Genomic DNA, 14,526 nt, shown 5'->3' with positions numbered 1-14,526 from the left:
AATAAAATTCTAGGTAAACTTTAAATACCTCCCTCATATGTATCCTGTGATATTTAACAAGTATTAATTCAACCAGGGAAGCCTGACTTTTCCCTGGGGTTTTTACATACCCCTTTGAGCCTCAATCTCAGGACAGCTGTCCCAAGCAGAGACTCTCTAGGTATTTTCCGGGACCAGCAGCTTCTGTATGATCTGGTGTGTTTGTCAACTTTGGGTTGCTGTGACAAAAAATACCTGCTTGAAAGTAACCTTAAGAAACAGGACAGGAGCCTACCACAGAGGGCCACTGAAAGACTCTACCCAGCAGGGTATCAAAGCAGAGGCTGAGACTCATAGCCAAACTTTGAGCAGAGTGCAGGGAATCTTATGAAAGAAGGGGGAGATGAAAGACCTGGAGAGGACAGGAGCTCCACAAGGAAAGCAACAGAACCAAGAAATCTGGGCATAGGGGTCTTTTCTGAGACTGATACTCCAACCAAGGACCATTCATGGATATAACCTAGAACCCCTGCACAGATGTAGCCCATGGCAGCTCAGTCTCCAAGTAGGTTCTTTAGTAAGGATAACAGTGGCTGGCTCTTTGATCACCTACCCCTCAGGGGGGAACAGACTTACCAGGCTACAGAGGAAGACAATGCAGCCAGTCCTGATGAGACCTAATAGGCTAAGGTCAGATGGAAGGGGAGGAGGACCTCCCCTATTGTTGGACTTGGAGAGGGGCATGGGAGGAGATGAGGTAGAGAGGGTGGGATTGGGAAAGAATGAGGGACGGGGCTACAGCTGGAATACAAAGTGAGTAAACTGTAATTAATATAAAAAATTTTTAAAATAAAAAGGAAAGAAATGAAAGTAACCTTGGAGGCAAGGTTTACTTCCCCTAGAAGCTTCAGAGACTACAGTTTAGTCACTTGACAGTCATTTCTGGGCCTGTGGTGAGGCAGAAAGTCATGGAAGAGGGATGGAAAAATAGGGAACAACATACAATATTTGCAAGGCTCAGACCAACTAGGCCCCCACCTCCCAGAGTTCCCACCACATCCCGAAAGCCCAGAAAGATGAATCTGCTCTAGAGGCGAAGGGACCTGGGAGAACGAAGCCTGAAAATGAGGACAACTAAACTCTCATCAAGCAGACAACTTAATTCAGGACCTCAGATGATTTATACAGTCTGTACTCTGAGGGTTAAGAAGAGCCACCCGAGTAAAGCTTACAACCACAAGGACAAGCCGCACACGGCAATAACACATTTTTCCATAGAGGCATGTAAACAAAGGTCAATAACCAGCTGTAATAAATGATCTGAAGTAAACTCACTCCTATCCACTACACCTGAGAGGGGCGTGAAAACACATTCCTAGAACATTTCCGTGTCTCGAAGAAATTGAGGTCAACAGACGACCCCCCCCCCCCTTGGAGTTTTCTCACTAGCAGAATTCTCCTCATAGGACTCCATTCTTGGACTGTGTTCCAACACATCTGTATGATCAGATTCAACACGGCCGATCATCGCCCAAAGTACTATCCACCCCAACATGGCTGCACGGAGCAGCAAGTCTTCAGTGTCTTAGCCGTCGGGGGCCTTCTCACACCCAAATCCCAGCATCCAGGCTGGTTGGATGTGCAGATTCCCAGACTATGCCTCAGCCCCGCTGACTCCCGATTCCAGCAACACCTCCGCAGCGTCAGCGGCATCTCACACTCTGAGACTTGCGTTCTAACAAGTCCAGATGATTTCAGTAAACCTAAGGTAAAACAGCAATTCAGAAGCAACTGTGGAAGCTCCCAAGGGCGGGTGCTCCGCTTGTCACATCCTCAAGTGTTGGCAATTTATACTGAGCTTTAATGGCTCTGACCAGAGCGGGAGACTAATTATCAAAGAAAGAACTTCAGGGCTCTCACAGAAGCGGAGTTCTGTGTTTGCAAAATTGGTCTGAAATCAGCACTTCCCATCACACAGCAGGAAATGACAAAAAAAGAGAAAAATGTAATAAGCTGATAACGCTAAAATATACTTGCCTGCGCATTTGATCACTCTCCTGGGTAGCCTTGCCCTGCCCCTGAATGAGGATCTTAACAAGAAGAGAAAGCGAAGAAGCTAGCGCTGAGCTCAAGGACACCCAATTAGAAAGGGACTTGATAGAACGAAAATAAGATGGGCCCGCACTTTATCACCAATTATCCCATGGCGGCCATGACTAGATTTGGCTTGTGCTTTTCCCCTGTCTTATTCCTGCGCATACGTGGAGATGAAAATGAAGAGAAATGTGTCCCCCGGGTTCCCCTCAGCTCACTGCAGCGGTAGTGTCAGCAGATACAAGGCCCCCCCGGAGCTGAGGGTCGTTGGTTCCCTCAGCAAAACAGGGCAGAACATCCGCTTTCTCGATTTTGTTTTGAGCTTGCTTTTTAATTTTAAATAATGTAGGTTTTGTTTTTCTTCCTTTGCCAAGTTAGCCAAAAGGTTACACTTGAGATGAATGCTGAGTAAGTGTGTCTTTCAGCTCTTAATTCTCCTGGATCTCTCCCACCTGAGAACACAGGAAACGGAATTTCCCAAGTAGCTGCGGCTCTATCCCTTGCTGGGCTGCTCTGGAGCACTGGGCCAGAGGGCAACGCTCTGAAGGGGTTCCCTGATCACTCTACTTGGCATTTGGAAGAAATGCCTCTTTTTAAGTAGTCATTCTTTAAATTACGTAGACCATATGTTCTCATTTTAAGTGAAACCGGAATTCAAAGACTATGTCCATCTTATTGACATTTAATTTAAATAAACTTGTAAGCAACGTTTGAGGAGAAGCCTTTGGTTGTGCAACCTGTGTGACCCCGGTACTAGGTACAGTGGATTCTTGTTTGGTGTGGCTCAGCCCTAGCACACACCTTTAATCCAAGAGTTTTCTCTACACAGGATCAAATACAGTTAACCCTAGGCCGAGGGGCAGAAAGGAGAGGAATTGAGAGAAGGTATTTTAGACAGTGTGGAGAAGGAGAAGAGGCTTTTCCCTTCTGGGCCATCAGCTGAGTAGAAAGGTCAGCTGGGTGATTCCGATGCGTCTCTGAGCTAGCAGGTGTTCACCACAGCCTCTGGCTCCTGAGTTTTTATTGGTTAAAATCAAACAATTGAGGTGTTTGGTTTTTTTTTTTTTTTTTTTTAAAGCAACACGTTTACATTATATATCACACGGGTACATTGGTATTTCAAATGTACACAGAGGATCTGCACCTACACAGTGTAAACCCACATGGGCTGTGTTCCGACTTGATCTTTGATCCTGGTGATGCCCCAGAGGAAACCAAGGGTGTGCAGGCCCAGAGAAGATGGAAATCCCGCCGTGCTGAGAGAGATGGGAGCAGTGCAGTGCAGTGGTAATACAGAGAGAAGCACCAGGAACCGCCGACCTGCCCACAGGGATACATACACGTAAATGTCAGGATGCTTAGCTGCTTGTCTTCCCGTTTGTTATAAGGCCTGATGGTTGGAGAGGGGCTGGGCACATTTAGGAATGTCAACCCTCAGCCTTCCCAGATTGCCAGCTCTCAAATAAAGCACAGTTTAAAGACTCAATGCTCTCTTTGCCCAGTTCCGTGCTTATGGTCAGACCCAGCTCCAGGATTCTAGGTACATTGAGTCCTAAAGGATGTATACATGTCCACAGCCTGGTGTCTGCTGTGTGGCACATGGCTGCACAACCACTCTTGACAGGGAAGATGCATCTAAGGAAAATGACAGATTGCCAACCAGTACCAGCAAGGATAATGGTGACCATGTTAGCGGGAACATCCAGAACCAAGTTGTTTGCATTGTGTCCTCAGCTGTGCCCTCCTCTGCCAAGGTTCCCATTGAGTTCCTAAGCCTCTTCAGTGTTAGTCTCCCAACCGGTTTCAGTGTGCCCCACTGAGGCCATTCTTCAGGATGTTCTCAGTAGTGGGGATTTCTATAACCCTTCAAGGAGAGATTGGAATTCTCAGAGAGATAAAGGAATTTTGAAATAAGTAATGGTACTGATTAATATCACACTTGGACACAAACATTCACATACATACGCAGGCACACAAACACTGTGCATGCACACTGCACACACACACACACACCACAGACCTTCAAGCCTGAGAACAGAAGTAGTGAGAAAAGTGTTTTGAACAATGGAAGCTTTGTGAAACTGAGTGCATTTTAACTTTCCTTGACTTCTCTCTTCAGAAAGACGGAATTCATTTAATTGTTTATCCATTTATAAATTAAACTCAGTCTCATTACTGCCTACCTAGTGTGAGCTTGTGTGCACACACACACATGACAGAACCTCGTGGTAGCACTCAGACCCTTTATAATTAAGAGGAAAACAGTCACACTCGTGGCTCAATTAAACTTCATAAATACAACTGTATTTACCCTACCTAAAACTGTATTGTCTGTGCTATCGTCATAACACATCCTGACAATTGACCTACATAAATAAAATGCCAAACTTGAAGTAGTATTCTGTGGTCACCAAAACAAACAAACGTTTCCATTATCTTGTTTTAGGTTACCATGCACGTTTACATTTCTCAATCACATCTTTCTATTTGCAAGTTTCTAAAATACCACAGTGCTGAAATACACGCTTTTCATTTCAGCTTTGTGTCACACACTGAGCACTATAATGCTTTCATCTTACGGTTTTGGAAGCAGAAGGAATCAGTTTTATTGTGCTATTCCTGTGCCACACACTCACCCAGATAAATTAAATGTCCGCATTGATAGGCTGCAGCATATGCACCACTATTCAGCCGTCGTAAGTGCTGTTTAAGAGGCGTTATGAGAAGCTGGCGGAGCAGCTCCGTGGCTAAGAGGACTTGCTGCTTTACCAGAGGACCTCAGTTCAGTTTCCAGAACCCACATCAGCAGCTCACAGCCACCAGTAACTGAGGGCATCTGCACACATTGAACATAAACACACACATATATATATGACTACACACACACACACCACACACATTATATCATATAAATAAAAAATTTAAGTTTTTTGTTTTTTATATTCTTTAACTTTTTATTATTATCACTTATTACAATTCATTCACTTTGTATCCCAGCTGTGGCCTCCTCCCTCGTCCCCTCCCAATCCCGCCCCTCCTCCCTCTTCTTCTCCCATGGTCCTCTCCAAGTCCACTGATAGGGGAGGTCCTTCTCCTCTTCCATCTGACCCTAGTCTATCAGGTCTCCTCAGGAATGATTGTATTGTCTTCCTCTGTGGCCTGGCAAGGCTGCACCCCCCTCTCAGGGGGAGGTGATCAGAGAGCCTGCCACTGAGTTCATGCTAGAAAAAGTCCCTTACTAAGGACCCCATTTGGAGTCCTGAGAGACTGAGTCTATGAGCTACAGCTGAGCCATGGTTTTAGGTCCTCTCCATGCATAGTCCTTGGTTGAGGTATCAGTCTCTTCAAGGCCCCCAGAAAGCTTTTTTAACATCCTGTATTTGCATATGTATGTGTGTGCGTGTGTGTGTGTGTGTGTGTGTGTGTGTGTGTGTGTGTGTGTTCCAGAGGACAACTTGCAGGAATCAGTTCCCTTCTGGGAAGAGAACTCAGGTAATCAAGTGCCTTTCTTCCCTGGTAGAGCCATTTCTCTGGCCCCAAATTTAAATATCCAGATGTTTTTGTTTTTGTTTGTTTGTTTTTTGTCTGATAAATCAAGACTGATGTTTGATTTTAAAATCAGGTAAAATGAGAAATCATAAAATGTATATGCCATTTCTAGTATTACTCATTGTCATCTAAGATACTTAGTAAAAATTGTCGTTTGAAACAAAACATGATTTCTCACAGAGTAATCATTCTACCTGATCATTATTATTCTGTTGTTGACTGTTGCTTCAGCTTCTTGTTCAACATAAGATCAAATTTAGGACTTTGTTCACCACGTTTTGCTGTGGATTTAATTATATCTCTTCATTTAGTTCCTCTTTTAAGATCAATCCACTTCATTTATAATATATGTGACTTATACATTATTCATTACTTATCTTCTAATCAATCACCAAACCAAATATCCCACTACTCTGTCATCTTATAAATGATTAGCACTTCCAATTGTCTGAGAAATGATTAATAAACTATAGTCATGATTAACTTTAAGACTCAAGATTTCCTATAGCAGAAGTTTTTCTATAAAGAGACAGATCATGAATATTCTGGGCCTTGTGGCCATATGGTCTTATTCACCAGTGTTCAGTTCTGCTCTATAATCATGTCAAAATCTTCGGTAAAAAGAAAGAGCTGCATCCACGAAACCTCAACAATGTGGCTGCCTAAACAAGATCTGCACAGTGACAACTCCAGTTGACCTGCTGGTACAGATGGGGAGATTTCACAAGGCCCCACCTCTAGACGAAGAGCTACAGGTGGCCAATGGCTGCTCAGAAAGGGAGAATCAGTCTTCTCAGGAATGAATCCCAAGCAGTCAGCCTTAAACACATGTATGTATAACTGGGCCATTTAGCAACACTAAATGGACTCAGAAGGTGATACATACACACACACACACACACACACACACACACACACACACACATATATATATAATAAAGTAAGAAGAGGTTATAATTTCCAAAAAGTTAAAAGTCTGACTCTGATCTAAATATGAAGTAAACTATTGTGAAAAATTCATTTTGTTCATTAATTTGGGACCCATTAATGCATAAGATAAAATAGCAAAGGTGAGTCAAAAAGGTAGAGGAAAGGGAGGAATATTACCACTGATAAAGAGCTGGTAAGATAAATGACAAAATACATACAAAACTTCTTGGTGTCCCACACTGCAATCTCTGGAGTTTTCCTTTCCACTAACAGAATTTACCAAATCATGGTCAGTTTTCTATTACTCACCATCAGCCTACAATGTTAAAAATATGCCCATCATTAGCATCTACTGAGTTAATGAGTGAAAACCCCCAGGAAATGGGATAAGCCTTGTGTAAATCTCCTACACGTTTCTCCAGCATACCTAGTTCCAAGGTTGGACTATTGTTTGGGCTATCTTCTCCTTAACACATTTCACTCCAGTAAAAAAAAAAAAAAAAAAAAAATTCCGCTATATAAGACATGCCATTATATTTCATCTTTCTAAAAATGAATAAAATTCACTTTGCTATTAAGTCCTATGGTAAAAGCATGACTCTCCGTCCTTAAAGCTCACCGTATGTGGAAGCCATTGCACCGTCAGCATGAGAGGACGTACAGAGAGGATTGCATAGTCCAGGATGGCTACACTAATATCTCGCAATCTGCATGACCATCTTACCATCTACTCTGTTTCCTCAGCGCTAAGGAGTTTGGAAGGCATCCAATGTGCTGTAGGGAAGCCCTAATTGACACCAATACTGGGACCACATGGAGAGACCTGACTCAAATGCTCCAGCTCAGTCTGCAATTCCAAATAGCACACAGAAGCAAGCTGGGTGTGGTGGCTCACACTTGTAATCCTAGCACTAATGAAGCTGCAACAGGAGGATTGTTGAGAGTTAGAGGCCAGCCTGGGCTACCAAAGGGTCCTTCCAGCTATTCCGTTTCTCAGCCTGGGAATAATGGTAATCCCACCCACCTTCCCCAGTGAGGACCATAACTTGGTAGAATTCCAGTCAAAGTTATTGTTCCCTGTCCAAATACAAGCCCCACTGTATGATATGCTTGAGAGACAATAGTATTAACCATGACTGTCTGAAATCACTTTTTAAGCAACAATGTGACAGTATAGGCCCAAATTCCAAAAACCAACCAACTTGGTTTGAGATAAAAACTTTCTTTATAAAGTCTGTCGATTTCCAATATCGAAAACACATTTCTATTCTAGCAGGACGCTATAGATATTACGGTGACTCTAAAAGAAATAACTAAATTTATCGTGTTTGTGCTTGCTGCACTGCTTCTCGTAAAGGCTTTCTTGCAGCTGGTGAATGTGGCCCCAGGGCAGAGGTGGATATGAAGTTGCACAGCACAGACCAGGGCCACAGCAGTGAACTGAACAGAGCTGGATGGGTAATTGCTGTCATTGGATTTGTAGGCCTTCTAGGATTTAACCCCAAATGACAAAAGACAGCAACAGTAGGGGTTAGCCCTACTGATGAGAAGAGGAAACTACAGGAAGGTCATTGATGAGAGAGTCTGTCGCTGAGTTCATGCCAGAGAAAGTTCCTGCACCCCTTACTAGGGATCCTACATGAATACTGAGTCTATGGGATACACCTGAGCCCAAGTTTTAGGTCCTCTCCATGAAGGGTCTTTGGTTGGGGTATCAATCTTTGCAGAACGCCCAGGGCACGCCCAGGTGTTTTTGGTTCTGTTGGTCTCCTTTTGGAGCTCCTGTCCCCTCCAGGTCTTTCTATTTCCCTCTTTCAAAGCTTCCCTGCACTCTGCCCAAAAGTTTGGCTATGAGTCTCAGCATCTCCTTTGATACCTTGATCAGTGAAGTCTTTCAGAGGCCCTCGGTGGTAGGCTTCTATCCTGTTCCCTGTCTTCTCCCACTTCCAATGTCTATCACATTTGTCCTTCTAAATGAGGACTGAGCATCTTCCCTAGGGTCTTCCTTGTTGTTTAGCTTCTTTAGGAGTATTTTAGTATTTAGGAGATTTTAGTATGTTTATCCTATATTACATGGCTAATATCCACTTATGAGTGAGTATATACCATGTGTGTCTTTCTGCTTCTGGGTTACCTCACTCAAGATTATCTTCCCACCATCTGCCTGCAAATTTCATGATTTCTTTGTTTTTAATTGCTGAGTAGTATTCCATTGTGTAAACGTACCACAATTTCTGTATCTATTCCTCCATTGAGGGACATCTGGGTTGTTTCCAGGATCTGGCTATTACAAATATAGAGCTGCTACAAACATGGTTGAGCAAATGTCCTTGTTGTATAGTTGAGCATACTTTGGATATATGCCTAGGAGTGGTATAGTTGGATCTTGAGGAAGCACTATTCCTAATTTTCTGAGAAAGCGCCAGATTGATTTCCAAAGTGGTTGTACAAGTTTACATTCCCACCAGCAATGGAGGAGGGTTCTCCTTTCTTCACATCCTCTCCAGCATGTGTTGTCACTTGAGTTTTTGAACTTAGCCATTATGATGGGTGTAAGGTGAAATATCAGGGTTGTTTTGATTTGCATTTCCTTGATGACTAAGGATGTTGAACATTTGGGGTACAGTCTTGCCAGGCCACAGAAGAAGACAATGCAACCAGTCCTGATTGGCCTGATAGGATAGGGTCAAATAGAAGGGGAGGAGGACCCCCACATCAGTGGGTTAGGAGAGGGGCATAGGGAGGAAAAGTGGAGGGAGGGTGGAATTGGAAGGAGATGAGGGAGGGGTCACAGCTGGGGTATAAATTGAATAAAGTGTAATAAATTATAATAATAAAAAAAGGTCATTGATAGACTCTGCTCTGAAATCAGCCAAACAAAAAAGTACATTCAGTTCCTATTAGCCTGTGCACAAGCTGGCTTTTCGAAATAAAATGCCTCTGAGCTGTTAAATAAAATCTCACCTATACTTTTCTTTTAGAAAGCACTTTTGCAGAAACTATCCTATGCTAGAATCCTATGGGATGCCCTTCCCTTTAAATGTTACCCCATCAAGTGCTATTCACCCTCATTACCTTTAGGACAGCAGGGTTAAGTTGTCACTCACACTGATGAGCACACAGCCTCACGCTGGGGTAAGCTCACTCTGCCTCCTAACTCTTGAAGCTGCGGTTAGCCCGAAGCCGTTTTGCATTACCAATCATTTCGTTACAGTAAAATATAAAGTTCACGCCACTTGGCAACAGAGCCTGTCCATATTTTCACAAAAACAGCCTTAATCTCTTACCATTGTTTTACCCTCAGCTTGCTCCTTCAACAGCCTTTTTTACATCCATTCACCTTCACCAAGTTTTCAACTAAGTTTTTATCTTAATTTTCATAGAAATAGTATTTTTGCATTCATATTTTCATAGGGATTTTTGTGGTCTCTGGGTGAGTTTTTGTGAGGTAGTCAGAGGTGTAACTGCTGCTCTAGCCGGATGCCATGGCAGCCTCTGGCAGCCCTCCTCTGAAATACATCTGCCTTTAGTCGCCTGGCATGCTGACTAGGTTTGAGTTGAATAGCTAACAGAACATCTCAGAAATGACCACACGTGACTTATGATGCTGTTAGAGAAGGCATCATGGCTTCTATATTGTTCCCTCTAGGATGACTCGCTTTGGGATGAGCCAACTGTCATGTCATAATGGCACTTAGCCAGTTTATGGAGATGACTCTGTGGCAAGAGGCGAAGGCCTCCTGCTTGAGAGCCACCATCAGCTTATCAACTGGGAGAGTGAATCATAGTAGAATGACTTCCATCAGCCCCAGTCAAGTGCTCAGGGGATTGCAAAACTACCCAGTGACTGACTTGGTCGAAATCGCCAAGAGATTCCACAAGACAGTTATGCCAATTAAGCTGAACAGAATCCTAGACCCAGAGACACATAGAAAGTTTAACAAACATTCATTGTTGCTTTTGAAACCATGAAGTTTTAATCTATTAGGAACTCAAAGGCTAATGTAAGCAAGCACAAATGAGTTTAGGAATGGATATCCAATACAAATGCTGTGAACAGATTTTTGGGGGTTTAATAAAGTTAGCAAATGGTATGGAAGATAAAGTGCAATTATGTGCCAGAGGACAGCCAACTAACTCTGGTCAACAGCCTGCAATGGCCATGCTTGGGCATCTCTATGGACAGACAATAGAGACAGCACTGGTTGACCCAACGAATTCCACAAAAAGAATGTCAACCCATCAGATCATCATTAGGATGGTAGTTTTGTTTTTGTTTTTGTTCTCCCCCAGAGAAAAAAAACCTGTGCTGTTTTCTCGACTCCAAAATCACTCTTTCCATGCACGTCTATGCACCTTCCATGGCAATGGGTGGAATGCCTTTATGTGTCTCCTTTTCTGATGTTTATACTAAAGATCTCAGAAGTGTCCAGGAAAAGCAGCTGAGCAAACTACCCACCTGACACCGAGGGAAGTAGAGAACATCTCTTAAACCTCAGAGAATAAAGAATAATTCGCAAAGAATAAAGTAATTCACTCCGTGTGCCTGGACACCATCTTTGGGATCGGAGAACGGATAGAGAAACAACTCTGGACCAGCAGCAGCCTGGTCCATGTTTAATCAAAGGGTGGAGTCCACATGATGACTTGAACAGAAATATTTTACTGTGCAAATGTACCAAACAGGAAAAACAAAACAAAACAAACAAACAAACAAAAAAAAAAAAAAACAACTATCAGATGAACTAAAATGTTTTGTGATGCCGTAAGGCTGCGGGAATTCAAGGAAAGCTGCATGTGACTGGCGCCCTGAAACTGGGTTCAGTCCTCAGTAGACTGGAGGATTTTCCAGAGCCCGTCTACACTCAGGGAGCAGGAAGGACTATCTGGGATGCAGTGAGGCAGTGGGTTGGAGGTACTGGCTGGAAAGGATGTATGCACAGGGAATGGAGTGCTGGCGACAACTCCATAACGGGCTGATAGCTGGCAGGTGGGTCCCAGTCAGTGGCTTACCAAGGGGTATTCAACAGGGACCCAGAGCAGACAAAAGGCCTAGAATGGGCTACGTCCAGTTAGCTAGAGCATGGGAATATTGTCAGCTGATCTGCCCTTGGTTGTGACTTCACTTTTTGGACCAGTGGTTGGGGCAGAACACAAAGCAGAGTCTTCACGTTCCCACCACTGTGCAAACAAAACAGTAGGAGTCCTGTCCATCTGAGGTGCCCTTCCAGCATCTCTGAGACTGTAGGAAAAGACAGGACATACAAAACTCGGGAGCACAGTTAAAGTCTTACCCGGTTTTCTGCAGACACTGGTTAGTTTTCTCTGCACGAATCATGGCCCAGATATGAACCGACCATTAAGTTAAGTTCTCCATATTTTTCTGATGTTTCTGTTGTCCCTACTTGAGATGGCAAAAACTATAAAACGCAAGTCCCCAGTTGCCTGCCTTTGGATCCCATTCCCCTAACTGGGCTGCCTTGTCTAGCCGCAACAGGAAAAGATTCTCCTAGGCCTACCGCAAGTTGATATGCCAAGGCAGGTTGATAGCTATGGGGGGGGGGGGGTTGCCTCATTAATTAATTAGTTAGTTAGTTTAGTTAGTTAGTGAATAAGAAAAAAAGGCTAGTACCTTCTTCCATGAGGCCAAAAAAAGACCTCTTCTAGCTCTAATCCAATTTCTCTTTCCAAGAGTGACCAAACCCTCCATACACTGAAAGAAATTTTACAATTTTTTTGAAACAGGGTTTTCCATAGCCCGGCCTAGCATCTCTTGCTATGAAGCCCAGGCTGATACAATTGTTTTTACTCAGCTTCTAAGGTAAACAAAAATTTATTCTTTTGCTCAAGTTGGGTTTCCCACACTGCCAGCCCTGTTTAAAACAGCCTAGCATAACAAAAAGCTGAACACAGGCAGTTTCTTTCATGCTAGTTATAAAAGCCCTGAATCTACTCCTGGTCCCTCAATTTCTCATTCTTCAAGCATCGCTATCAAAAGGTGTCTTGGCCAGACCAGGTATAAAATCATGTACATAAAACCACAGGAGAGGCCTGTACATATTTCAAAATCACTTATACTCCAGTTAGATCTTCAGCTCCCACTAATATTTGAAAATAAATGAATATATGAATGAATGAATGAGCTAGAAGGTAGGCTAAGAAAACATTGGAATAGAAAAGACATAAGCTCAGAATGTTCGGGAATGTTTACTTCATAAAATGTTCCAGGTCATTGACACCATAAACAACCTTACATTATCTGTCCTTAGAAGATAAGAATAAAATGTTTCACTTTATGAAAACTAGGGCACTGATAACTTTTACAACACTAAGAAGAAAGAAAAAGAAAAAGTAAAACTGCTGCCAATGAACTCCAATACAGTCACTGAATTAAGCATCTTAGTTTCATAGATACTGAAATATGGATTTTTAAAAAGCGTGTCTTAGAAGAAAGAAAATATAGAAGTAGAGATGATTAAATCCTGAAAACAAGATTTAAATTATGCTGGAAGGCTGAGCCTGTGGCTCAGTAAGTAATTTGCCTAGCATACACAAAGCCCTGGGTTCAGTCCCAAGCACCAAATAAACTGGGCATAGTAACACACACCTATAATCACAGGATCCAGCAGTAAGAAGCAGGAGGATCAGTAAAGAGTTCAAAATCATCTTTGGCCACATCATGAGTTTGAGGCCAACCTGGCTATGTAAAACACCATCTCACAATAGAGAAAGAAACTGAAGAACATGCCAAAACACAGCAAGACCTCCAGTGCTCATGGATTGGTACAATTAAGATTATAAAAATGGCCATTCTACCAAAAGCAATTTAAATGCAATTCACAATAAAAACATTCCATCATAATTCTTTACAGACTTTTTTTTAATCTTAAATTTCATAAGGATGTACAAAAAAACTCTGAGTAATCAAAACAATCCTGAAAAAACAACATTGTCCTAGAGACATCATGATACCAGGTTTAAAGTTGTACCATAAAGCTATAACAGTAAAGCAGCATGGTATTGACACAAAACATACAAGGGAATAGAATTAAAGACTCAGATATAAGGCCATGTATCTACAGCTACCTGGATTTTTACAAAGATAGCAAAAACATACATTAGGAAAAAAACAGAGCATCTTTTCCTTTTATAATATCTACATGTAATATTTGAGCCCAACTTGATCCTTGCACACAAATGTATTGCAAATGGATCAAAGATCTCAATGTTACTCCAGAAACTCTGAAACGTCAATAAGTGTAGGAACGGATTCAAATAAGCACTTTCTGAGCAGGGCTCTGGTCACCCTGGAAAGAAGACCAACAATCAGTAAGTGGGACCTTATAAACTACGAAGCTTCTTTACTGCAAAGGAAACTGTTCACTTAATGAAGGAGCAGCCTACGGAATGTGGGGGGAAAATTTCCACCAGCTATAAATTTGACTGAGGAGGATCATAGTCTAAAAATACAAGGAACTCAAAACACCGTCAGTAAAATGCAAATTAAACTACTTTGAGATTTTTATTTCATTCCATTCAGAATAGCCAAGACTAAGAAAACAATGTTGGTGAGACTGTGGCAAATAGGCAACCCTCACAACCTGTTGGAGTCGAAATTGGTGCAGCCACTAGGGAAACCAGTGTGATAGATCCTCAGGAAAGTAGAAATAGGTCTATAGTATGACCCTGCGCACAAATCTAAAGGACTCTATTTTCTACTACGGAGACACATGCTGTGCTAATTAGGTTTCTGTCAACTTGGTGAAGGCTACAGCCATCTGAAAAGAAGAAACACCAACTGAGGAGACGCCTCTAAGGACTAGCCTGCCGGACCGGGCATTTCATTGTGGGAGCACCCAGAGAAATGTGGGTACTGCTATCCATGGACAGACAGCCCTGGGTTGCATAAAAACTAAAATAAATAAATAAATAAATAAATAAATAAATAAATAAATAAATAAATAAATAAATAAA

The sequence above is a fragment of the Psammomys obesus genome, unplaced genomic scaffold (assembly GCF_907164565.1).
Source record: "Psammomys obesus unplaced genomic scaffold, mPsaObe1.curated_primary_1811, whole genome shotgun sequence".
In the NCBI taxonomy this organism is placed as follows: Eukaryota; Metazoa; Chordata; class Mammalia; order Rodentia; family Muridae; genus Psammomys; species Psammomys obesus.
This window is presented reverse-complemented; position numbering follows the sequence as displayed.